Raw genomic sequence first — 25,957 nt, forward strand, 5'->3', positions numbered from 1 at the left:
GATCAATAGTCCCTGGGGAACTGTCGGTGAGCGCTGAGGAAGATTTAAGTGATACAGTGCTCTACGGGATGAATTAGAAGTGAAGAAGCGAGCCAGAGTATTGCCACAGTGATAGGAGGTGAGATAAGGAGGGCTGGTATTGCAAGGAGACACAGGATGGACGGATGAGAAATATCTGGCAGGAAGAGGCAACGGAGAGCTTCAGTGTTCAGCGAAGGTTTGCTGAGGAGTCATGGTCAATGCTGGGCCCTGGAAGGTGACGGAGGGATGTGCTGTCTCTACCCTGCATTTATATCAAAAACCAGGGGCAAAGGGAAGGAGAGCACGGAAAACCCTGCTTGGACAGAACAGTTCCAGGGCAGCTTATGAACATCCAGACTGCAGAGGCAAGAAGATGGCAAAGGAAATAGAAATAGTAGGTATAAGCTATTTACTCCGAGGATTTGTGGGTTGGGAGAAGGAAATAGATTTAAAAGTGACTAAAAAGACACATAGAGCAGAGAAACTGGTTTAATGTTTAAGATAAGGAAGATCTGAGAAGATCTGGGAGGAGGAGGAAAAGGCCGCAAGGAAGGCAAGATTGAAACACCCAGAGGAGGAAGCGGGATGAGGGTGGAGCGGACAATTGGAGGTGTGACATCGAGGAACGGGGCCAGGGATGAGAAGGATGGAAGCCAGGAGAGGTTAGAGGACTCAGAGGCCTCCTCTGAGCCTGGAGTGAAAAAGTCAGGAGACCTGAGTACGACTAACATGCCAAAGTATCAATTCAGACACCTTAAGGATTGTACGCTGAAGAGTCTAGAATGGAAATATATATGATCCGCTACGAACAGAACTAGACGTTGGAGGTGGGAAGGGAGATTTACGAACAGTATTTCCAAATCAGAAACCACAGAGCAGGCACCCCATCATAATCAGAAATATTCAATCTTTGGCTTTCGGCCCTAACCAGCCCATAACCCATCACCGACATCTTGATGCTTCCCACAAGTGATGTTTTGTCTCTTGGATGTACGTATTTGTTTATAATCCTTCTACAGACTGCAAAATCCAACATGTCTTAAAACATATAGCTTGGTGTTTAAGATAGAAGAATAAACCAGCTCCTAATAAGAGACCAGTTCCTCTCCCAATACCTCTCTGCAGACAGGGCCACGCCACGAAGTTTGTCCACAGCCTGTCATGTCCTCGGCTAGGGAGGCCTCAGGAATCTAGTCCAACTTCCGCATTCTACAGATCGGGAAACTGAAATAAATACATGAGGGTGAAATGCCCAGTGCTGTGCACTGGCCAGTGCAGAATGGTGACAAGTACTCAGCTCTCCATTTCCTGGCCATTGTGTTCTCCTTGCCCCTCATAACACTGGAAGTTGCTGACTATGCCACAACCTGCCCTGTTGGGACATCTGCTCCTGTCCTTCCATCATTATGGTTCATTTGCCTTCTGCCTGAGTGTGACCTTATTAAAGGGATATCATCGAGGGTGCTAGCTCACAGGGCTGACGCTGGCCAAGGACTGTGTTGGGATATGGTTGGAGGGACCTGAGATGGTCTAGCTACTTGTCTCTGGAACAGAACAGGCAGTGCGCCCTAGGCCAGCTGAAGGGTGATGGAGGGGTACCCAGGGACCAGGCAAAACACAGGCCATGAGTTACCTCATAACCACTTCATGCAGTGACCCTTCAGGATTCTTTCTGCCACGATCAGAAAGGCTGGGCTCCTCTGAACTCTATAGCAGTGGCTACAAAATATTTTGGAGTCACAGATCTTTTGAGATTCTTTGACAAGAGATATATATACCCTCTTCCCAGAAAAATGAATATTTAATCCTATGATACTGTTTCGTATTATACAAAATACAATTTCAAAGGTATTAGAGGCTCTCTGAATCCTCTAGGGCAGGTCAAGCATCATCTAGTCAACTCTGACTCTGAACAAACCTTCTTTATTGAAGAAAATCTCGGGGCTTCCCTGGTGGCGCAGTGGTTAAGAATCCGCCTGCCAATGCAGGGGACAAGGGGTTCAAGCCCTGGTCCGGGAAGATCCCACATGCTGCGGAGCAACTAAGCTTGTGCACCACAACTACTGAGCCTGCGCTCTAGAGCCAGCGAGCCACAACTACTGAGCCCCCGTTCCCCAACTACTGAAGCCCGCGCGCCTAGAGCCCGCACTCCACAACAGAAGAAGCCACCGCAGTGAAAGGCCCATGCACCGAAGAATAGCCCCCGCTCGCCGCAACTAGAGAAAGCCTGCGCGCAGCAAGGAAGACCCAACACAGCCAAAAATTAATTAATTAATTAATTTAAAAAAAATGAAAAAATGTCAAGAGAAGTAATGTGTTCCATGATACAATCTCAAAAAAGCTTCTACTTTTTACGTGCAGCAAGTTTCTCTGGTCCTGAACCCCTGACATTTCCTTTGGGCACAGAGAGAATTGTGCGACATTGGAACTGTCTTCCAACACGGAAGGAGAGGAGGGGAGAGTTGGGGTGACACTCATGCTGAAGATTCTCCCCTGCTGACCGAGGGCCCCCGTCTTTAACACTTTCAACTCCTGTTCAGGTTTCCCCAGCCACACACTGGTTTGATCCCCACACAGCCAATCCTAATTGCAGGCCCTTTCCAGCGCAGCTGCCATCTGGCTAATGATGGGACACCGTATGCCAGCAGCAGGATATGGGCACCCGCCTATGGGTTGGGGCACAGACCTGCCCTCATGAACAGCATGGCTTCCCAGTGTGTGGCTCACTCCCCGTTGACACAAGACATCTCTGTGGCATGAGTCTGCAACTAGGACACACATGACTGAGGTTCCTCCCACGCTGGGCTGAGTTGGTGGTAAATGGCATAAATGTGTTTGAGTTCCCTTTAAGTCATCCATCACCTTTCATTTACCTAGAGCTGTTTCCCACGTAGGCACAGAGATTATCTCACTAAACAAGCCATTACCCCTGCAAGGTTAAAAATCAGGAGGCAAGGGCTTTATTATTGAGTTCAGTGGATACTATAGTAAACACCCAACACCATCCCCAAGGGGTTCCAGATTACTCAGATCACACAGTGTATTATGACCGAGAGGAAACACACTCTCCAAGCCTGATGTTAAAAAAACATACTAGGTATCTGCAACGGAAGCAGGTACTTTGTCTTCATACTTCATCAGATGGGAAACTGGTAAGCGTGTTGGTTTCCTTGTGTGGTTGGCACTTCTATGTGTAAACTGGGGAGTGGGAATGGGGAGACTGAAGGTGAAGGTCTCCCAGATAGTGGATGGTAGCCTCGTGATCGGATAAGGGAGAAGCACACATCTTTCAGGTCCTTGGTACTGATTAGGTTATGCTGTCCTCCACTGGCTGTTTCTAATTATATGTGCCTCTTCCTGTAAACAGGACCACTGGGGTCCAGATGGCTGCATTAAGCAGTACCTGTTTCTCTTTATCATTCTTGAAAGTCCAAGGGATCCTCTAGGCTTAAGGTTTTCTAAAAATAAAGCCAGGCTTTTATTCACTTTCCCCCCTCAAACTTCCTTGTCAACTAAAACAATAATTGGAATGCAAATGAGAGGTATTAAACACAGGGCTCTTAATAATGGACTGCTTTCTTGAACTGTTGAATTCAGTAGGCAAACAAATATGTGGTCAGCAGCCGTTGGCCAACCTTGCCTAACTTCAGCAAGCCCAGGAAAAATCCAGAGGGCCTGCATACATGGAGGGAGGTGCAATGTGTGACAGTCACACGATCTAGTCCAGTTAGTGAGAACAACAGCGAAAATCTGGTATTAACTTAAAATTTATTTTTGCAAGTTGTCACTTAAATGCAAATTTGCTCCCATTGACCTTGCCCTTGATTTTTCCTTCAAGTACGTAAAACAATAAGCTTTTATAAACTGCATGATTTCATAAAATCAGAGAAGTTCAGGAAAATAATGCCTGCTATAATTATTAGCTACCGAGCTAACCTGAGTTCTTGAAGGCCAAGGTCATTGAAATGCTGTACGTCATGGAAAGAGAACTGAACTGGAAATGAGGGTGCAGCCCTCTTCCTAGCAAGGCCCACAGTCAGCTGTGTCACTGTGGCCAAGTCATTTAATTTCCCTAGAATTCAGTTTCCACATCTATCAAATGAAGGGATTGGGTAGTTTATGCCTAAGATCTTTTTTTCTCTAAAATGTCATTATTCTCAAAACTATAATCAATAATTTCAAGTTTCCCTTCTACCAAAAGTGTTTTGACAGTACTTCTTATCCAGAAAAAGACATATTTCTAAAGTGTCCCCTGCCTACTCAGAATAGGATAAAACTATGAATGGCTAATGAGGAGCCTAAGGCTGGCAGAAGGGGAAACTAGTATCCCGAATAAGCCACAGGACACATAATAATCTGTCATACAATGAGGTGTGTGAAGTATTGCAGGCAAATTTAATTCTAAGAATCTTCTTGGGGGACTTCCCTGGTGGCGCAGTGGTTGAGGTTCTGCCTGCCAATGCAGGGGACACGGGTTCGAGCCCTGGTCTGGGAAGATCCCACATGCCACGGAGCAACTAGGCCCGTGAGCCACAACTACTGAGCCTGCGCGTCTGGAGCCTGTGCTCCGCAACGGGAGAGGCCACGATAGTGAGAGGCCCGCGCACCGCGATGAAGAGTGGCCCCCGCTTGCCGCAGCTAGAGAAAGCCCTCGCACAGAAACGAAGACCCAACACAGCCATAAATAAATAAATAAATAAATAAATAAATAAATAAATAAATAAATAAACCCAAGATTCTTCTTTTTTTTTTTTTAAACATCTTTATTGAAGTATAATTGCCTTACAATGGTGTGTTAGCTTATGCTTTATAACAAAGTGTATCAGTTATACATATACAATATGTTCCCATATCTCTTCCCTCTTGCATCTCCCTCCCTCCCACCCTCCCCATCCCACCCCTCTAGGTGGTCACAAAGCACCAAGCTAATCTCCCTGTGCTACGCGGCTGCTTCCCACTAGCTATCTATTTTACATTTGGTAGTGTATATATGTCCATGACACTCTCTCACCCTGTCACATCTCACCCCTCCCCCTCCCCATATCCTCAAGTGCATTCTCTAGTAGGTCTGTGTCTTTATTCCCGTCTTGCCACTAGGTTCTTTTTTTTTTTTTTTTTTTTTTTTTTTTGTTTGTTTGTTTGTTTTTTAAACATCTTTATTGAAGTATAATTGCCTTACAATGGTGTGCTAGCTTCTGCTTTATAACAAAGTGAATCAGTTATACATATACAATATGTTCCCATATCTCTTCCCTCTTGCATCTCCCTCCCTCCCACCCTCCCCATCCCACCCCTCTAGGTGGTCACAAAGCACCGAGCTGATCTCCCTGTGCTATGCGGCTGCTTCCCACTAGCTATCTATTTTACATTTGGTAGTGTATATATGTCCATGACACTCTCTCACCCTGTCACATCTCACCCCACCCCCTCCCCATATCCTCAAGTCCATTCTCTAGTAGGTCTGTGTCTTTATTCCCGTCTTGCCACTAGGTTCTTCATGGCTTTTTTTTTCCCTTAGATTCCGTATATATGTGTTAGCATACTGTATTTGTTTTTCTCTTTCTGACTTACTTCACTCTGTATGACAGACTCTAACTCCATCCACCTCATTACAAATACCTCCATTTCATTTCTTTTTATGGCTGAGTAATATTCCATTGTATATATGTGCCACATCTTCTTTATCCATTCATCTGTCGATGGACATTTAGGTTGCTTCCATGTCCTGGCTATTGTAAATAGAGCTGCAATGAACATTTTGGTACATGACTCTTTTTGAACTATGGTTTTCTCAGGGTATATGCCCAGTAGTGGGATTGCTGGGTCGTATGGTAGTTCTATTTGTACTTTTTAAAGGAACCTCCATACTGTTCTCCATAGTGGCTGTATCAATTTACATTCCCACCAACAGTGCAAGAGTGTTCCCTTTCCTCCACACCCTCTCCAGCATTTATTGTTTCTAGATTTTTTGATGATGGCCATTCTGACCGGTGTGAGATGATATCTCATTGTAGTTTTGATTTGCATTTCTCTAATGATTAATGATGTTGAGCATTCTTTCATGTGTCTGTTGGCAATCTGTATATCTCAAGATTCTTCTTGATTAACTACTATTGGATAGTCCCCTTCCAATACTCCCTTGTTTCTATAGAAACAGTAAGCAGAAAATCTTAATTGTGCAGAAGAAGAGAAAAATGGTTTCAGAAGGAAATAAGAGATGATGCAGTGGTAACATTGGAGAAGGAACTGAGGGAAGGACCATGTCAACATCAATCTCAAAAGGTAGCCAGTCAGTCAAGTGGGTTTAGGGAAAGTCCAGAATTTTCACATGTCTTGATACGCTAATGCTGTGGGCACCTAAGTTATGAAAAAGGAACCATAATAATGAAATAACACTGACATTGTTTCTGATTATATTGATGCACACGCACAAAATACATTCTGTTAAAAGAATTTTTTAAGGGTAAAATCATGAGTGTCATACCTATATAAAATAAACACATGTCAAGGAATTTAACTCATTAATTAATCACTGAACCAGTAAGATATTTCAGCTGGTTCAAAGGAGAATTCAAATTAATACACACGTATAGAGGCAGATAAGGAATGCTGAAGTGAAGTTACAAATAGATACAAAAAGCAGTCTATCCACAGGGCAATTGATTGTCAATTTCACTCCACCAGGGATCCCCTGGTGGCGCAGTGGTTGGAGGTCCGCCTGCCTTTGCAGGAGACACAGGTTCGAGCCCTGGTCCTTGAGGATCCCACATGCCCCAGAGCAATTGGGCCAGTGCACCACGGCTGCTGAGCCTACGCTCAGCGTCAAAGACCCAACGCAGCCCAAAAAAAAAAAATTGCACTCCACCAGACACAACTGATTTGCAATTCTGTGACAAGAATCGTTTTCATTATTACTAGTTTTCTACAATTTACAGAGTTGTAAAATAGCTCTGAGACAAGGAAAGGGGAAGATACCTCAGAAAGATGCACTGAACAGGACATTCAGTAATCCTTTTTCTTTTTTTCTCCCTTCCAAGTCTTTCATAATTTTTCATGCCAATTTACACTGAAGGAGTGTAATGCTGTAGAGTGTAAGGAACCCAGGACATGGGGACAGGCAGCCCTGGGTTTGAATTCCTTTGTCATCTTGAGCGATATACTTGACTCCTCTGAGTCTCAGTTTCCTTTTCAGTAAATGACAATCCCTACCTTTCAGGATTTGTTATGAAGGTTAAATAAGACATAAAGGAATGAATGTCATTCACCAAATAGGTTCTAAGTAAGTAGTAGCCTTTATTTGGCAGTAATAATTACACAGAAAAGTCCATAGCATAGCAAAGAGATAATATGGCTTGATTTTTGAAGAAATATGTCTTTCTGTGGTCCAGGTTCAGTTCATAGAGTTAAAAGTGCTTTGTAAATTTATAAAACCATATATGAAAAATTAGTTCTTTCTCATTACTTGCTGATGGGGGTATAAAATGGTACAGCCACTTTGTAAGACAGTTTGGCAGTTTTGCAAAACTAAACACACTCTTACCATATGATACAGCAATCGTGCTCCTTAGTATTTAGCCAAATGATTTGAGAAGTTATGTCCACACAAAAACCTGCACAGGAATGTATGTGGCAGCTTTGTTCGTAACTGCCAAAACTTGGAAACTACTAAGATGTCCTTCAACAGACAAATAAATGGTGCTACATCCAGACAAAGGAATATTACTCAGTGATGAAAAGAAATGAGCTATCAAGCCACAGAAAGACATAGAGGAAACTTAAATGCATATTGTTAAGCAAAAGAAGCCAATCTGAAAAGGTTACATACAGTATAATTGAGCTATATGACATTCTGGGAAAGGCAAACATATGGAGACAGTAAAAAGATCAGTGGTTGCCAGGGGTTGGGGGAAGGAGGGAGGGCTTAATAAGGAGGAGAACAGAGGATTTTTAGGGCAGTGAAACTATGCTGTGTGCTATTTTAATGTTGGGTACACATCATCATACGTTTGTCAAAACTCACAGAATGTACAACACAAAGAGTGAACTCTAATGCAAACTATGGACTTTAGTTAATAATAATGTATCAATATCAGCTTATCAAATATGACAAATGTACTGCACTAATGCAAGATATTGATAATGGGAGAAACTGAAGGTGGGCCGGTGAGGGGGTACATGGGAACACTCTACCCTTCACGCAATTTTTCTATCAACCTAAAACTGCTCCCCCCCAAAAAATCTATTAATTTTTTAAAAAATTAGTTCTTTCCAAATTAGTTTCTTCCTTGTACTGACTGTGTGCTCTTGGGCAAGATCTTTAAACTCTGTAGTTTTCATTTGCTTATCTGTAAAAGGGTTATAAGTGCCGGATCTTCCCTCATAGGCTTGTGGTGGGAATAGGGGCTATAGCACAGGGCCTGGCAGTTCTGATATTCAGCCGGTGTACCTGGTACATCTGTACACATTATTCAGATGTGGATCCCTTCCTTACCAGTTAGTAAATAGCTTCCCCGAGCACGTGTCCCCAGACACAGACACCTTCCCGCTAGATTCCTCACACTTCTGTTATGGACCAGGGTTCTTGGCCTCCTTAATCAATAGAAATTGATCAGAGGCCAGACAAGAATTTCAGGCAAGGCTTTATTGGGGCCCCTGCTGCAGCAGGGGGGAGCGAGAACAAATAACAAGTTCCCTTGCTTGCTCGCTCCCCCCCCCCACCGAGCGGGGAGAGGTGAGTTTGTTCCTTATATGGGGTGAGGGTAGGGGTGTGTCCAGGGGTCGGCCGGAGGGGTGACTTAGGTGGTGTTGTGTGCAGGGGGCATGCGCAGTACCCTGCTTTTGCTTCAGGATCTTCAAAAATGGCAGCTGGGTTTCTTTGGTCTCTTTGAATCTTTTGTCCAGAATTTGCCCCAACTGCGCTTGCATGCAGTTATTTTTAGTCCCATATAGTTTCTTTGAATTGTGTTGCTTGAAGAGAGGTGTGTCCAGGTACAAGCACTGCAGCACTGCAGTAAAGGGTCCCAGGTCCCAGCCTGTCTCACCTCCTCAGGAGCCAGCAACTACAAGGTCAGTGCCCCTCATGGCAACAGACCTCAGCTATCCTATTGCAGGGTTAAGACCCATGTCAGTTCTGATTGGTCAGTGCCCTGCCACTCTGTTTGTTGACTGCTTTTATATCATTCCTGGTACCTACAGAGTTGTAAGCCCTCAGGACTGTTAGCCGTTGTTATTAGCATAACTATTTCTATTATTTAGATTTTATGCTTTAAGCACAGTCTTAGCCTGTCAATAGCCTATGGCTATTAAAGGAATGTGTGTGCCTTAAAGGAACTTTTTTCAACTGTGGAAAAACACTATACACAAGAGTGGAAGCTTTTTACGCCAGTTTATAGTCTGGGCTCGCAATGCACGCTGCAAAGATTTAACTGCAGGATGATGAAAGCAAGGCACTCAGCTGATGGAATCATGTTACATAATTTGCTTAACCCTTCCTGTAGCATTCAAGACCTATTGGGCAATCATTGGAGATGAGACTCTTGTACCTCCACTGACATAAGTGAACAGCGCCCTCTTTAATTTGGATGCCTGTTCTTAGAGGTTGCCATCACCAAGAAAGAATAAAGAATAAAGTCAGAGCTGTGACTTCCAAGAAACAAAATGAAAAGGGAGAGGTGACCATTTCCGGGGCAATTTGATTATCTGAACTAGATTATCTAAGAGTATAATGGTCTGGACCATGCTTTTCCCCTAAGGACAGCTGGTTTAGCGCATGTGTTTGAGTCTGTCTGACTGCCTGAACTGTCCCTTTCACACTGCCTGTGCTGACTTCAGGAAGGAGGAAGGGAAGGTGACAAAGGACAATACTGTCAGCGGGACAATGGGAGACCTTTACACGACGACCCACGCCAGCATGGTGGTAGTCGAAGTGCCCTCTTCATTCCTAAACATCAGTGAGGGGAGACTCTTTTTGGTTAGAATAGCAGAAAATAACCCACCATGTAAGTCAAGCCAATTGAATCAACTCTTGGTCCAAGGAGAGCAGCTCTAGAAAGAGGAGGACCCCAGAGTAACTCACCCAGACAGCCCCGTTTAAGGCTGGAGTGGTTTGATAAATGGAATATTGCCTGCCATATCAGTAAACAAAAGATGTCACAGTCATCAGCGATTGCAGCCACAGCCTATGTTAAGCTGGTGAGCCAGCCCTGAGGGAACCCAGGAAGGAAAGAATACCTGCCATCTAGCAGCCATCAGACTGCCACCACTCCCCACGGTGAGCCCTGAGGAAACTCAGGATGTGAAAATACAGGACACTGGCCCCAGATAGCTGAGGTGCATATCTAAGGAATAATTTCAGTGACCCCAGACTCTTGCATCTTCCCATACGTAGAAAAGTGCTACATTCCTTGAGATTTCTAGTTTTCTTTAATTAACGGTAATCTTTTGTTCCTACTACCTGCCCTTTGTTGCAAAACTCCTGTGTATCCTAGCTCCCCCCTTCGCCTCCTGGGAGCAGTTCTCTAAGGGTTACTTGAGATGCTGCCTCCCTGGCTTGAAGTCCTAAAAATTCCCACCAAATAAAACATAACTCTCAACTTTTAGGTTGTGAGTAATTTTTCGGTTGACAGTTATTTGGCACATTCTTATGTTTCCCAGACAGCCAGTGCAAGGTCAGTGGTATCTTCGCATCATACACGCCATCATTTGTGTGGCTCCTTCAGACAAAGCAGATTACCCTCCATCGGTCCCTGCTCTCCAACCTGCTCACAGAGACCCGTCAAGGGACGCGGCAGTACAAAGGTCTTTGCAGGAACACCATCTCTTTTTGAAGAGCCCAGCACCGTTTCGGGGGTGGGGTGGGAGGAATATAGGTAGTAATTATTTTTTTCTGTTAGGTCTGCATATAGAGAAAAACAGAGAGACACACAGAGGCGCAGAGTCAGGAGATATAGGATGTCACCACATACCGCGTTCTCCCGAGGTCCCCCCACCTTTGTCTCAGGCCCTGTGTGCTCTTCTGGTCCAGCTCTCACCCCCGCCCCCGGTTTCCCTAGGGCTGCGCTGTATTCTCTCCTTCACTCTCTCTCACGACCCTCCCTCAAGCCATCGTCTGGGTATTTTTTTCCCTAGCTTCAAGGCTGGAGCTGACACACAATCCTGAATTGGAAGACTGTCTTCCAGGATAGGAGGGGAAACCCTCCTACATCCTGACTTACTGTTTGTCCGCCTGATTTTTTGTTTTGCTTCCTTTTTCTCATCTGCAAACATCATCTATCCTTTTCTAATACTGTATGTCTGTTGAATCGGTTTCTGTCGAAAAGGACTTTGTCCTAACATAATCCTAAACCTTGGGATAGAGTTGATAAATGCACTGTCTGAGATATAGTCATAGCTTTCTTTGGAGATAGCCGTGCCAGTTGTGTGTGTGTGTGTGTGTGTGTGTGTGTGCACGCTCATGTGACTTCCCAAAGGTGACCAAGAAGACCTAAAGCCCAAAGCTCCTATGGCATGTTATCCAGTTACCTGACTGTTAAAGGTAAGTGCCAGCCCATTGGTGGATGTCCTCTCACCAAAACCACGTGACAGAGGCTATATGTAGGCTACTAATCCCATTAGGGGGCTAATCTTTGCTCTACTCTCACATTATTAAGAATACATTTTGATATCTGATTGGAATAGTCACTCAATTATTCTTCTTCTAAATTTTATTTGATATCTTTATCCACTAGTTCTTCCAAATATACTTGAAAATAATTTCCCCCCCTCTTCCCAGAGTATTCGCTGATTTTGATTTTAAAGGGAAAACCCCCGAACCTTTACAATGGAGGGTCCTGGTGGTTACCGTCTTATCCATCTAACGAACTATAGGACTACCTGAACCTATATGCCTCCGCGTGTGATGCCATATGGAACATATAATGTGTCCTGGGTAGCGCTCTTGTTAAAAATCTTGACTCTGAACCGAATCAAGCCTTTTTAGGAGATACAGAGACTAGAAGAGCAAGGTAAAGTACACCATGAAGGGATAATCAGGCCCATCCAGGCCAAAAGGATTGGCCTGATGTTTTCAAAAGATCAAAATCATTTTCAAATTCCCTCGAAATTATTTTCAAAAAAACCAAAGACATGAAAAATAAAGTGGAGGGACTGTTTCCTACAATAAAAGAGCCTCAAGAGACAGAATAACAAAATGTGACCCCTGATTAGATTATGATTTGAAGGAAAAAAGCAGTAATGACAATCTCAGGACAATCACAAAGTTTAAATATGGATGGGTATGAAGACATAATTGTCACTATTCTTGACACGATCAAGTTATTGTGATCATATAGGAAATTTTATTTTGAGGAGATGCATATCGAAGTATTTAGGGTGAACTTGGTTTCATAGATTTAACAATACAAAAACACAGTATAAATAATTATTTATATATAGTATGTGTATATAAATATATTTATAGTGTATATATATGTATATATACATACAAACATAAAAGTATACTTGAATAGGTAAGTATTAATAATTATTGAATCTAAGTGGTGGGTATATTAGTGTTCTTAATACTATTTTTTCCAAGTTTTTATGGTTATTTTTAAAGTTTGCATAATAAAAAAATGAGGGGAAAAAATAAAATCATTTTGTGAAATTTCCAAACTATTTCTGACATTTTGATTTGAACTGCATTAAAACAGTAAGTTAATTGGAGAACAATTAGCATGCTTATAAAAATTTAGTGTTCCTCTCCAGGAACATGCTGTTTCTCATTTACTCAAGTCTTCTTTTATCTCTCAATACATTGCTTTTAGTTTTTTTAATAGAGATCATCAGATTCATAAGTCTGATAGTCATTTACTTTGCAAACATGAACTGCAGTTTTTGTTTAATCATTTAGGTTGCACTTCAAAAGCTGGAGCTAAAGGGGAACTCAAAGGTCTAGTTTGTGACTAAATACTGCCCTTTATACTGTGTATAATATCTCACAACTCCCTTATATGTTTGATGGGATGTGGAAAAGAATGGAAGAGAAAAAGGGTCCCCACGTTCTGAGTGCCTTTAGTCTAATGAGAATGTTTTCTTAGGAACTTGGTAGGTTCCAGCATTGTTTTGTTTGTTTGTTTTGTCGATGGTTGTTCAGCAGTTAGTTGTGATTTTGGTGTTTCTGTAATAAGAGGTGAGCTCACGTCCTTCTACTCTGCCATCTTATCTCCTCTCCGCCTTAGGAACTTGGTATCAAGTTATTACAGTAACCTACTTAGCTCTGCCAGTTCTCCCAGGTCCTTGGTGTATGTTTGGGGTTTGAAAGGAGCTGATCATACCTGTTAGCTAGTCTCTCCTCCAGATTCTGAACCGATTCAAAAAAGAAACAAGAAGCCAAACTTCGTTGTAATACATGAGCTCTATTGCAAGTACAGCTGGTGCCTAGAGACCGTGGCTTGTCCCAAGCCTGAACTAGAGCTTCCTATTATTCTCCCTGACCAATGTTGACAGACACAGGCTGAATGGTGGGGAGCAGGGTGGGAAACCTCTCTGCTGAGCTGACTGAGGGAGAGGAGGAGGTGGGAAGGAGACCTTGTCTGTTTGCTGGCAGGTAAGAGCCAGCATGGTGAGTCCTCTTCTCACCATTCCTGTGGCCTCTCTGCCATGGTCAGGAGCCAGCAAGAGGGAACGTTTCCTCTCAGCTCCTCTCCAAGAGGACTGAAGGGCTGGGCAAGTTCCTCAGCATCTCCTGGAGCATCCAGGAGTTTGCACTATATAGCCAAGGTAGAGGGAATGCGCTGGACAAGAATGAAAAGAAATCCCACTCTATTGTGAATTAGGTTTCATTCATTCATTTCTTTCCTTCTGGGCTGATTGGTCCCATGGCCGATGAACTGTGGGCTCCATGAGAAGAAGCTTCTAATGGGGAAAAACCCTTGGATGAACCATGAATGAAAACTTTGTGTGGAACGGAAATGAAACCAAGCCAATTTTTAATGTACCTGACGTCATCAGAAGACTAATTATCTACATCGTAGCCCCTGTATTATAAAAGGCAGCCTCTAAAGTTAACACAGAGATATAACATAAGGCTGCAGAAAAGCCTGGAAGTGAGGCTCAGTCTTTCCTCAATCTCACTGAAATGTTATATGGCTGTTTCAGCTAAAATGTAATTAAATGATAATCATTGTGATGAAAGCCAGGCATGTAAAATGAATATCAAATGGACAGGATTGTGAACTTAAAATAGCATAAGAAAATCCAAACCGTTCTTTATCTTGAAAAATTCTCTCTCCCCCCTCTTTTTTTGGTCCTATTTCTATTTCAGGAAGAGGAGAGATGCGTATAGGGGAATAGCTCTTGTAACAGAGGGAATGGTTTGACCCAGCAGATTTAATTTAGTCTCGGGAACAACACAACTGTGAAAATAGAGTTCTAGGTTCTTAAACCCCTGCAAAACCTTGGATGAAATGAATCAACAAATGATTCATTAAACAGCTCCATTTTTTCAAGAGTCTGGAAGAATAAAAATTGTGAAGTTGAATCACTTAGGGACTTTCATAAGTTCACCAAAGGAAGACTTAGGCACATTCATAACATTTGATAAATGCAATTTAACAAAGTGTTGTGGTGGTTAATTTTACATGTCAACTTGATGGGGCCAAAGGGTGCCTGGACATTTGGTCAAACATTATTCTGGGTGCGTCTGTGAGGATGTTTCTGGTGAGATTAACATCTGAATTGGTGGACTGAGTAAAACAGATTGCCCTCCCTGAAGTGTGTGGGCCCCATCCAATCAGTTGAAGGCCTGAAGAGGACCAAAAGCCCTACCTTCCTGTGAGTAAGAGAGAATTCTTCCTGCCGGACAACTTTGAGCTGGGACATTGATTTTTTTCCCTGCTTTCAGACTCAAAGTGAAACATTGGCTCTTTCTGGGTCTTAAGCTTCCTGGCCTTCAGACTAGAACTACCCCATCAGTGCCGCTGTGTCTCCAGCTTGCCAACTGCAGATCTTGGGACTTGTCAGCCTCCATAATCACATGAGTCAATTCCTTATAATGTCTCTCTTCTCTATCATTTTCTCTTTCTCTATTCTCTATCATTCTATCACTCTCTCTTTCTCTCTTTCTCTCTAGATTTATCTATCATCTATCTATCTACTGAGAGAGAGCTAGATCTCTCTATATATTCTGTTGGTTCTGTTTCTCTGGAGAACCCTGACTAATACAGGTTTACATTGATATTTGTGTCTGTTAGGACTCTGTTGATGGCAAGTGGCAGAAAACTGTACCTAAACTGCCTTCCATAAATGGAAACTCTGGAGGTAGATGGCTTGGTTTTAAGCCTGGCTTTATACTATGGATCAAATGATGACACCAGAGTCAATTTTCCTGATCTCTCCATTTATCAGTTCTGCTTTCTTTGAGTGGACTCCGTTCTCATACAGACTTTACTGGTCACAAGACGGCTCTTCTAGATTCTCCTCTGAGGCAGAGGTGGGGTGGGAAGTAAGATGCCTGTCCTCTGAAGCAAAAGCTTCAAAGGTTTCATTTCATCTCAGTAGTTCTGGTTGGATCACATGCACATCCCTGTATATGGCCAAGAAAATATGATACTGTCAGGAGAATCATGGCCCTGAGCATCTTGCACATACTTGCTGGGTGTGCATGGCCTGTCCTTCTCCCAAGCAGCTCTGTACCTGGTCACATAGGCAACCAAGTAGGTGAAGGTGCTAGAGTTTGACCACAGCTTTCAGGGTGGGAGCTGGGGAGGGAAGACTGACTCGTTGCTGGTCACAGTGTTCTCTGCTTGCTCACAGTCTACAGGTCCCTCCGCTCTGAATTCCTCTGCTGCAACGCCACCCACTATGTATGCAGGTGTCATCTGGCCCTTATTGTCACCCTGGGGATTGGAGCTTGGGGAACAGTGCAAATTGCTGACACTCCGGCTGCTGCTTTTGCTGTAATACCGTGTGTGTGTGTCTGTGTGTGTGTGAGTTTGTCGAGGAGTCTTATGTTCTCTCCCAGCATCCATAAAATGGTAGCAGACTAACTTGCTTTCTTGCAAGTAGGGTAAGATCTCAGGGACTTCACGTGTCTTGACAGATATACTGATTGACTTCAACCTTCAATCTGCTCTGGTGCATCTGCCCCTGGAACATGTTGACATAGGAGGGGGGGAGCCCTACCAGAGGAAGACTGAGTGCACATACCAGAAGAAGGACAAATGGATTGTGGGTAGGGAAAAAAATTGGGAATTGTGCCAACTTGCCCACGTGTGCACTACCTCCATGCTCCCACCTCTGCTTAAGATGCTGTATTTCCTTTTTTTTCTTTATAAATTTATTTATTTATTTATTTGTCTGTGTTGGGTCTTCATTGCAGTGCGTGGGCTTTCTCTAGTTGCAGCAAACAGGGGCTACTCTTTGTTGCGGTGCGCAGGCTTCTCATTGTGGTGGCTTCTCTCATTGTGGAGCACGGGCTGTAGACGCGTGGGCTTCAGTAGTTGTGGCACACAGGCTCAGTAGTTGTGGCTCGCAGACTCTAGAGTGAGGGCTTAATAGTTGTGGCTCGTGGGCTCTAGAGCACAGGCTCAGTAGTTGTGATGCATGGGCTTAGTTGCTCCGTGGCATGTGGGATCTTCCCGGACCAGGGCTCGAACCCATGTCCCCTGCATTGGGAGGTGGATTCTTAACCACTGCGCCACCAGGGATGCCTCCAAATAGTTTTTCTTTGAACTCCCTTTCTAGTTCTTTTTCACATGTATTCATGTTGTTTATAAAATTATTGAAAAATATAACATTAATCATCTTCATGGTACATTTAACCTGTACCACCGTCATTTCCCCATAGTTTTTTGTTGTTTCCATTTTAATTATTGAGAAAAATTTAATGTCAAAATATGAGTAGTTACACAACCTTATTTACCATTCTCTTCTAAATGAGTACTTCCATTATTTTCTGTTTCTCCCTAAAATAACACAAGTAAATAACATTTGTATATCTAGGCTTTCTACACTTTGTTTCACTTGATCCTCCTGGAACTCAGTGAAGATGGCTTTGTTATCTATTTCTTTTTCACAGATGAGGAAAGAGAAACCCTGAGAGATGAAGTAATCCATTCTCCAATACAGAACCTGTTTCACTGGATGATGACTTGGGCCCAGTGCTTCCAGGCTTCTAGATACCATTTGCTTTGCAGATGTTGGTGCTGGCAGATTTTTACTTTTAGAACTTACCTGCCCAATAACTTCTACCGGTGACACAAGTATCCATGTCAATAAGCAGAGGTCTCTGGCTTTATGAAAGGACCTCACAACTCCCTACATTTGAAGACTCTGAGAAGGCTTTTAGGCCCCTAAATATCCCATCCATCAGGCCTGTAATGCCTCTATTAGAAAGGCATTTCTCTGAGTTTGGGTGACCTTTTGGTCTTTAAGAGGCCCTTATTAAAATCTCCAAAACAGTGAGAGGGATGATTTCCTAAACAAGGTTTTGCTAACCCTGTAAGAGATTGTTTTTCAGCCCTGATGTCAGCGGACTATCGCAGACATCTGTTGTTTTCTTTGCTCAGCATCCCACCCCCATTCTCACTTAATGGAATTGCCTCTTCCTCCCAACGACATGGTTATTATGGGAACAGTCGTGTTAGCATAATGTGGTTATTGGTGGTGATGGTTCTAGTGTCAGAATTGAGTTAATCGAATCTTCCTTGAGACTTTGGGATTGAGATGCAGAGAAAAAGAGCTCTCTCTCTCTCTCTCCCCTTCCTCTCTCTCTCTCTCCCCTTCCTCTCTCTCTCCGCTTCCTCTCTCTCTCCCCTTCCTCTCTCTCTCCCCTTCCTCTCTCTCTCCCCTTCCTCTCTCTCTCTATCTCCCTCTCTCTCTCCTTCCCTCCCTCTCTCTCTCTTTCTATTTCTCTCTCTCTCTCTCATTAAAAGTTAATTTCACAGTCGTACAGAAAGCAAAAGCAGAAACTCTCTGCCCGGAGGATTTTGAAGACAAAAATTGAGTCCTGTCCTAATGAAATCTATAGAAACACAAATTTTGAGCAGTTTGAATTCCATGGAGGTGTTAAATAGATGTTAGTAATCACTCACACATCATCACCACCTGTGCATATTTAGTTCATCTTTTACTCAATAAACACCAATTGAGAACCTATTGTGCCAGGCCCTGGAGACACAGAAATGAGATCAGCCCCTTCCTCAAGAAGCTCCCGGGCTGATGAGAGAGCTGGACAGGCAAACGAATTATTTCAAAACACGTGACCGGCACACTAAGGACGATAAAGGTGTTAGGTACCGTAACCAAGGAAGGTATGATGGGAGAAGAGGGGTCCAGCATGGGGTCAGGTGGACTTTGGGGAGGCGTTAACCTTTGAGTGATCCCTGCTGGACGAGTGGGGATTTTCCCATGGAAGATGCTGGGCACGGAGACACTGAGTCTGGGCATGTGCGATGCTCCATGTGGGGAGAGCGGAGTGTGCGAATGAAGGGAGGAGAAAAAGGTATGGTGTTTGGGGAACGACTTACGGTCTGTGGGGTTGAACCTTAGGATGTGGGAGGAACAGGAGTCCTCAGGGGAAGAGGAGAACAGGAGGCCTAAAGTCAGGGAAGGACCATCCTGTGCTGGGCTTCACTCTGGGCAAGTGGATTCCATTCCGTGTTTGAGGACTATTACTTTGAAAGCAGAGGAGTAAGGGGTTAAGCACGTGGGCTCTGGAGGCAACTAGGCTGGGGTTCAGAGTCCCCACTCCGAGACCCAGTAGCTGTGTGACCTTGAACAAATGGATGATCCACTCTAAGCTGCAGTTTCCTCATTCGCAAACTGGTGCTCTTCATGGAATATACCAAAAGGGCTTCTTGAGAGAATTAAATGAGTCCTGTCTTGAAAGCACTTAGTACAGAGTCTGACACCTGTAGTGATAGCTTAATACAAAGTAGATACTATGAGTAATTTGAGTAGCAGTAGGTTAATGGGTCCAAAAGGGAGTAAAGACATTTAAGGTGTATCTAAGGATCTCAAGGAGGAGAAAGCTACTTCTGGAGAGAAAGCTTAGAAATCTTGTTCACTGGACCACTTCCGGTCGTCATGGCAAATTTCCTGGAAAATGTGTCTCCAGGTAGCCATGCAAGAGAAAAACAATTAGGAAAAACAGTGAAATAATTTTCACTAAACAGTTTATGTAAAGTACAGGATATAAAACCAAAGATGTTTGAAAGTTGCTAAGAGAGCAAATCTTTTTTTTTTTTAACATGTTTATTGGGAGAGCAAATCTTAAAAGTTCTCATCACAAGAAAAAAAAGTCTTGTAACTCTCTGTGGGGACAGATGGTCACTAGACCTATTGTGGTGATCATTTTATAATATGTATAAATATCAAATCATCACATTGTACACTTGAAACTAATATCATGTAATATGTCAATTATACCTAAATAAAAAAATTAATTAAATGAACTCAAAGACAGAGTAAGGAATGTTTAACGTGTCTTGCTTACATGGGTTTGGGCTTCATCACGCTAGGGAAAACCAAGATTTGCTTTTTTCTCAACAGAAGAACACACTGGCCTTTGATGCAGATGCATTTAGCTGATTAAATAGTTTGTAAAATGTGTGGGACTTTTCTCCCTTTGTCAGATTGGCGAGCAACAAGAAAAGAAGACTTATGCATTGGAAAATAGTGGGGGGGGGGCTTTTGTTGAGAGATACTTTTTGGAAGCTGAAATATTAAAATCTAGTCACTTCTAAGCAAACATACAGTCTGTGAGATAACAAAACATTCAAGCATATGTTGATTAATTAGATGACAATGGAATATTTGGCCAATGAATCAAAGTTTAGTTCTACATGATGCCAAACATCTGGATATTTAGAAGCAGCTGTTTGGCATCCTGTGGACCAAATAGAAGCATCATTGTACTGCTGTGGCTCTAGATTGCTTTCTGTCTAATCTGCCCCACTGTCCCTAAGATACAGTCCCACAAACACGGTTGATAAACCAGGGCAGATACTAGTTTGGGTCGAGGTCAGGTAGTAAAGTTGATGGAGACAGAATTTCTCATTGGGATTCAGATCTAAGGAGCAGATGTGAGGCAGATTTATTAGAAAGACTGAACCTCCTAAATGCAACAGTTCAGGAAGCCACGGTGCACCAGTACAAGACAGGAAGTAATGTGGAACCCAGGACAAAAGTGATACCTCCTTGTTTCACCTTTTGCTGTCAATAGCATGGAGTAGTGAAAAGAGCATAGGACCAAAATCTAAAGGAACTGGGCTCTGCTCCTGGCTCTGCCGCCCTCTTACACATATGACCATGTGCCCACTCTCTGAAACTCAACTTGCTTTTTTTTTTTTTTAAGTCTTTATTGAATTTGTTACTATATTGCTTCTGTTTTACGTTTTGGTTTTTTGGCCGCGAGACATGTGCGATCTTAGCTCCCTGACCAGGGATCGAACCCACACCCCCTGCATTGGAAGGTGAAATCTTAACCAGTGGACCACCAGGAGAGTCCCCTCTTTTTTTTTTTAATTGGAGTATAGTTGATTTACAATGTTGTGTTAGTTTCAGATGTACAGCAAAGTGAATCAGTTATACGTATACGTATATCTACTCTTTTCTTGGATTCTTTTCCCATATAGGTCATTACAGAGTATTGAGAACAGTTCCCTGTGTTATATAGTAGGTCCTTATTAGCTATCTATTTTATGTATAGTAGTGTGTATATATCAGTCCCAATCTTCCAGTTTATCCCTCCCCCCGCTGCCCTGGTAACCATAAGTTTGTGTTCTACATCTGTGACTCTATATCTGTTTTGTAAATAAGTTCATTTGTACCAATTTTTTTAGACTCCACATAAAAGGGGTATCATATTCGTCTTTCTGTGTCTGACTTACTTCACTCAGTATGACAATCTCTAGGTCCATCCATGTTGCTGCGAATGACATTATTTCATTCCTTTTTATGGCTGTGAAACTCAACTTTCTAACAGGTAAACTAGAGATAGTGATAACTATCTCAAAGAACTGTTGAAAGGTTCAAGTGAAACTACTGACATGCTCCATAAACAGTAAAGTGGTACAAAATGTAAATGATCAGGAACAGTTTTTTTTCATTCCCACTTTTTGATATCATGTAAAACTTAAACAGTGATTAGCTAAAATGATGGGAGCTACAGGTAAGAATATTTCAGAGAGTTCCTGGTGGGCATGGGGTGTCCGAAAAGGTGCTTGGAGACCCTAATGGAGAAGAGCTTGGGGTTTGGAGAAAAACAGACCTGGGTTTGAGATCCTGCTTCAGTGTGGTTTAGCTGTGTGTCCTTGGGCAAGTTACTTCTCTGCTCTGGTTTCCTGACTTGGGAAGTGGGGCTTATGATAGTAGCTGCCTCAGGGGGCTGTGGGGACTAAAGGAGATAACGCTGCCAGAGCTCCCCACCTGGCTCAAAGCACACGCACAGGAGCTGCTTGCACCAGGAAGTGTCCCATCACTGAATGGGCTCAGGGAGAGGCTGAACCCCAGTCTCTCCAAGGCATCGATGGTGTGTGAAGAGGTTGGGCAAAACGACTTCTAAATTTCCTTCAAATTCAAAACTTCCCTGAGTTTCTGACATCAAAATACTGAATTGGAGGAAAGCAACAAGAAATGAATTTGATCCTTGGAAAAGATGATTTCACTTACGTGCAGAATGAGAAACTATATATGAATAAACATCGAGCACTGCTCTCCAAAGCTCTTTACTGGCACTGAACCCAGCCCATTACTTAGCAAAGCCCAACACAACTCACCAGCTTGTTCACACTGTCCTGTGCTTTCAAGTGTCAGAATTTCAACTTCTCCTGCTCTTGTTGGGTTGGCCCCAGTACAAGATAAGGGACCAGAGGATCTTGTTGGCAAGTGAAAGAGTGAAAACAGTAACAGCAGTTATCAGGGTAACTGTGCCATTCAACCCAACTTAGGTTGTAATTACTGGCTGCACAGATAAAGTTCTTCGGGGCGGAGCTATCGATGTTTCTCGCTTTGCAAACAAAACACTATTCTTCCCGTTAAACTCATCTTTTAGGAGAGAGAAAGGACAGCCCAGCTTTGGACACTGAGCCCTTGTTGAAAAATCTGTGCTGTGGAGAGAAAAATTCTTCTTAGCAAATGTATATTTCTCTTTGTCAGAAGTAGAGTGAACTGTGAGGACCTCAATAAACATAAGCTACATTTAAATATTTTTTTCATATTTTCTTAACTTCTTTCACTCATTTTTTTTTCAGTGCCCACTATGTACTCAGAACACTGCTAAGTCTTCTGCATGTTTTGGTGGGGCTTCTCCACCTGCTGGTCCAGATCCACTTTTCCACCCTGCTCTGGGCGCCCCCCAGGAAGCTGAACTTGTCTGGGTGCATCCCCCAGGCCCCACTGACTTCTGGTGTATAGTTGAGTTTGATCATTGGGAGGCAACAGCAAGCGTCAGAAACATGAGAGGAGAGAGAGATTAGGTTATCTATTTCCAGACTCCCATCTCACATCTGCTCCCTGAGTTTCAGCTACTGAAAATCCAGGACCTGCACTGAGTTGTTGGCAATCTTGGGAGGTCTCATCATCCCCTCTGATTTCTTTTAACCCTGCTTACACCTCTGTAAATAATCCATTAAATAAGTGGCCCTTTAGAGTGTGCCATCTGTTTTTGTTTGTTTCTTTTTTGCTCAGATTCTGACTGATATACATGCTTATTTCCAAAGAACTGTAACCAGGAAAGACATAGCTACTTGGAGGCCAAGGGTGTAAAGAGCCAGTGTGGGTCCTACATTCATCAGGAAGCAAAGACCTCCAAGATGTCAGAGATGCCATTTGGAAGCAGCCCAGATCCTTGATCACCCTTGGAGGAAAGCCACCTGCCCCCCTCAGACTGTGACATGAGCAAGAAGTAAAATTTTATCAGGTGAAGCCATTGAAATATTGGGGTTCATTTGTTACTGCAGCAGAACCTATTGTATCCTGACTAATCCTCTTATCTAATTTAACCCTTACGACCACCCTGTGAAGTAGATACTAATATTAATCCTCATCTTATAGCAAAGTGCTTAAGGAACTTGCAATGACACCAGAAGCAGCAGAACTGGTGTTCCAGCCAGATCTTTCTGACCCCAAAGCCTAGTACAGTTTTCCCCTAAACTGTACTCTTTTATGTGGGATAGGGAGACTATCTTTTCTCCATGTGTAGGAAGACGTACTCTCTACCAGTGAATCTTGCAAATGGCATGAGCCCAGGACAGGCCTGCTGGCCACATAGACAGTACATCCAGCAAATATTGAGGGACCTCTCCTGAAGCTGAGAGGTGAGTAGAGATCTCCTTAATACTCTAGCTCACCTTCCCTGGAAAAGAAGGATATAGGATTTTTTTTTCCCCTTGCTCCAGGCCTTTAAATTATTCGTATGGAAGTATCACAGTTTTCCATCCTTCTCTGGAATGAAAACTGTAGCTCTTTCTTTGTTGCCCTTATTGAGTATATTTCTTCAGAGAGACTAGGGACCCATTTATAACTATTTATTTTAAAAATATGATTCTTAATGTGCATAATGCCACTGAATTGTACACTTAAAAATGGTTAAAATGGTAAATTTTATGTTACATATGTTTTACCACAATAGAAAAAATCGTTTTAAAATACGATTCTTCAAATTTTGATTGAAAAAGGTACAGGACCGCATCCTTGCCATGGATGATTTGCTTTTGAAAATGCATGTTCAGTGCCTTTCCAGGGTTTCATTATCAGCTGGAGGAAACAGGCTTTGTCACTTGCAGGAAGAAATCATTGACTCTAGGTCAGATCAGTTCCTTGCATTCAACAATAATGACTGTTTTTTCTGTTACCGAAGGAAATTCAGCCACACAGTGACTTCTGAAATTTTGTGCATAGGAAGGAAAAGCCAAAGGAGGGCTTGGTAGCCCAAGCCGGAAATGTGACCTATTGAGCTTTTCTGAGGCAATGAGGTCAGAGAATCCTTTTTCCCTTTAAGCTGGATGTGCGAAGCCTCAGCAGTTTGCATTCTATGGCTTTGTAGAGGATGAACTCGAAGGCTAACATTCTGATCCAAATGTCCTATGTGTTTCCCAGGATCAGTTTGCCCTGGCTTCTTTTGCTGAGTTTTCAATGCATCTGGAGTAGGTCTTAGTGTGTGGAAACCATTCTCTCCTACTTATGTTTTCTTAGACATGAAGGTGCTCCTTGGAAAAGAAGGCAGGAATTTACTTGGAAAAGCCAGCCCTTTTATTTAGAATAGTGTCTGAACCAATACATACTTGCCCAGGGTCCTTAAAAAGACTTGACTTGTCGGGTGAAGAGGGAGTTTGCGGTCCGATTCTCTGTGTGGTGTCCGAAGCCAAAATAGGCAGAGAAGGGGACTAGCCTGAGGTGGCCACCACCTGTTGTTTGCTTCCTGTTAGACCCGACCTCGACTCTTGGTCGGAGTGTCCAACAGACCATGTCAAGAGTGGCCTTATCCCCACTCTGTCCTTAGGGATGACATGTTTTTGAACGGTCACGCATTTCTACAAAAAGGATGAGAATTCATTTCTACCAAGAGGATGAGAATTCTCAATCCAGTCTGAAGCTTTTATTTTAAGGGCTGACGAAATTTTCCACTAACCAGCCCATATCCATTTCCTGCCCTTTTCTGTCCTGCTCTGGTCCTGACGTGCTCTGAAACTACTTAACCTGGAGGCTTGCAGAGACTTGAGTCCCTTTTAATGCTTCAGTAGTGACAGGGTTAGGGTTTGTAGCAATGACATTTTACTCTGAAAGAGATTATCTAAGCTTTTGTCACCCAGCGGCCTAAGCATCACTGGGAACTTGTTAGGAAGCTCAGGCTGCACCCAGACCTCCTCAATTAGAGTCTGCATTTCAACAAGATTCCAGGCAATTGGGGTTTTCGAAAAGCACTCTTGTAACCCACAGATGACTGAGGTCACTGGATACTATTCCACGCGCAGAGCCTAGATGCAAAAGGATTGTTAGGACAGAGGGTCTCTCGAGCCCGCGGCTCTCCCCTTCCCGACACACCCTGGCCACGTGCGCAGCTCGGCGCTCTGCGTCCCCTCCGCTGCGCACCCGCTGGCCGGTGGGGAACCCGTGAGCCTGGGCTCCCTGCGGGCCAAGGCGCTGCTCACTGAGAACGTGGCGTCGCTCGGAGGCTAGACGGCCCGGGACCACACCCAGATGAATGAGCTGCAGCGGCGGCACCTCGGGGGCCCCGGGCCTGGTCGCGCTCGGCTTCCCGAGCAAGCAGTTTAGGCAACAGGTGCGCAGGGCGGAGCGGGGGTGGGAGCGCGACCCGGGTCAGGAGCGCCGGCGGGCCCCGCGGCTGCGCGCGCCCTGGGCGTGGAGAGGCGGGCCTCCGGCTCGCTTCCCGCCGGCGCTCGTCCCGCCTGGCGTTCAAATCCACCCAGGGGTTTTGCAAGAAAGGCAACAGTCCAGTGACTCATGGGCAAACTCCATGTCTGCGGTCAGAAGGCTTCCCCTCCCGTCACGGTCCCGGGTCCCAGCTGCTCTTCTCTCCCGCAGGAAAATGCCAAGAATGAGGAGATCCTGAAGGACCTCAGGTACGTCCGACCAGACGGCGGGTTCGAGCCCGGGCTCAGGCTCCGGGCCAAGGGCGAGGGGAACGGCGCGCAGGCGCACCCGATCTTCGCCTCCGCGAGGCGCTGCGCACGGCCAGTGTCGACGCCCCTGCCCTCGTGACCGACCCCGAGCTCCTCGCCTGGTCTCCGGCGTGTCGCAGCGACGTCCCCTGGAACTTCCAGAAGCTCCTGGTGGGCCTGGACGCTGTGCCGTGCACACGTACAGCCGCCGCTTTCTGACCCTCCACCTCGAGCCTGCCGTCGAGGCCCTGCTGCCCCAGGGGCCCCGCTGTGCCCAGGGCGCCCCTCCTACCCCTGCTGCTAGTCAGTCACAGCGCTGCCCTCTGGGGATTTGA

The 25,957-nt window shown here is 44.1% G+C and overlaps 1 pseudogene; it reads left to right on the plus strand.

Moving 5' to 3' along the window:
• Positions 1–606: 606 nt before the first annotated feature.
• Positions 607–25,957, plus strand: LOC132352740 (glutathione peroxidase 1-like; annotated as a pseudogene).

The sequence above is a fragment of the Balaenoptera ricei genome, chromosome 18, assembly GCF_028023285.1.
Source record: "Balaenoptera ricei isolate mBalRic1 chromosome 18, mBalRic1.hap2, whole genome shotgun sequence".
NCBI lineage: Eukaryota > Metazoa > Chordata > Mammalia > Artiodactyla > Balaenopteridae > Balaenoptera > Balaenoptera ricei.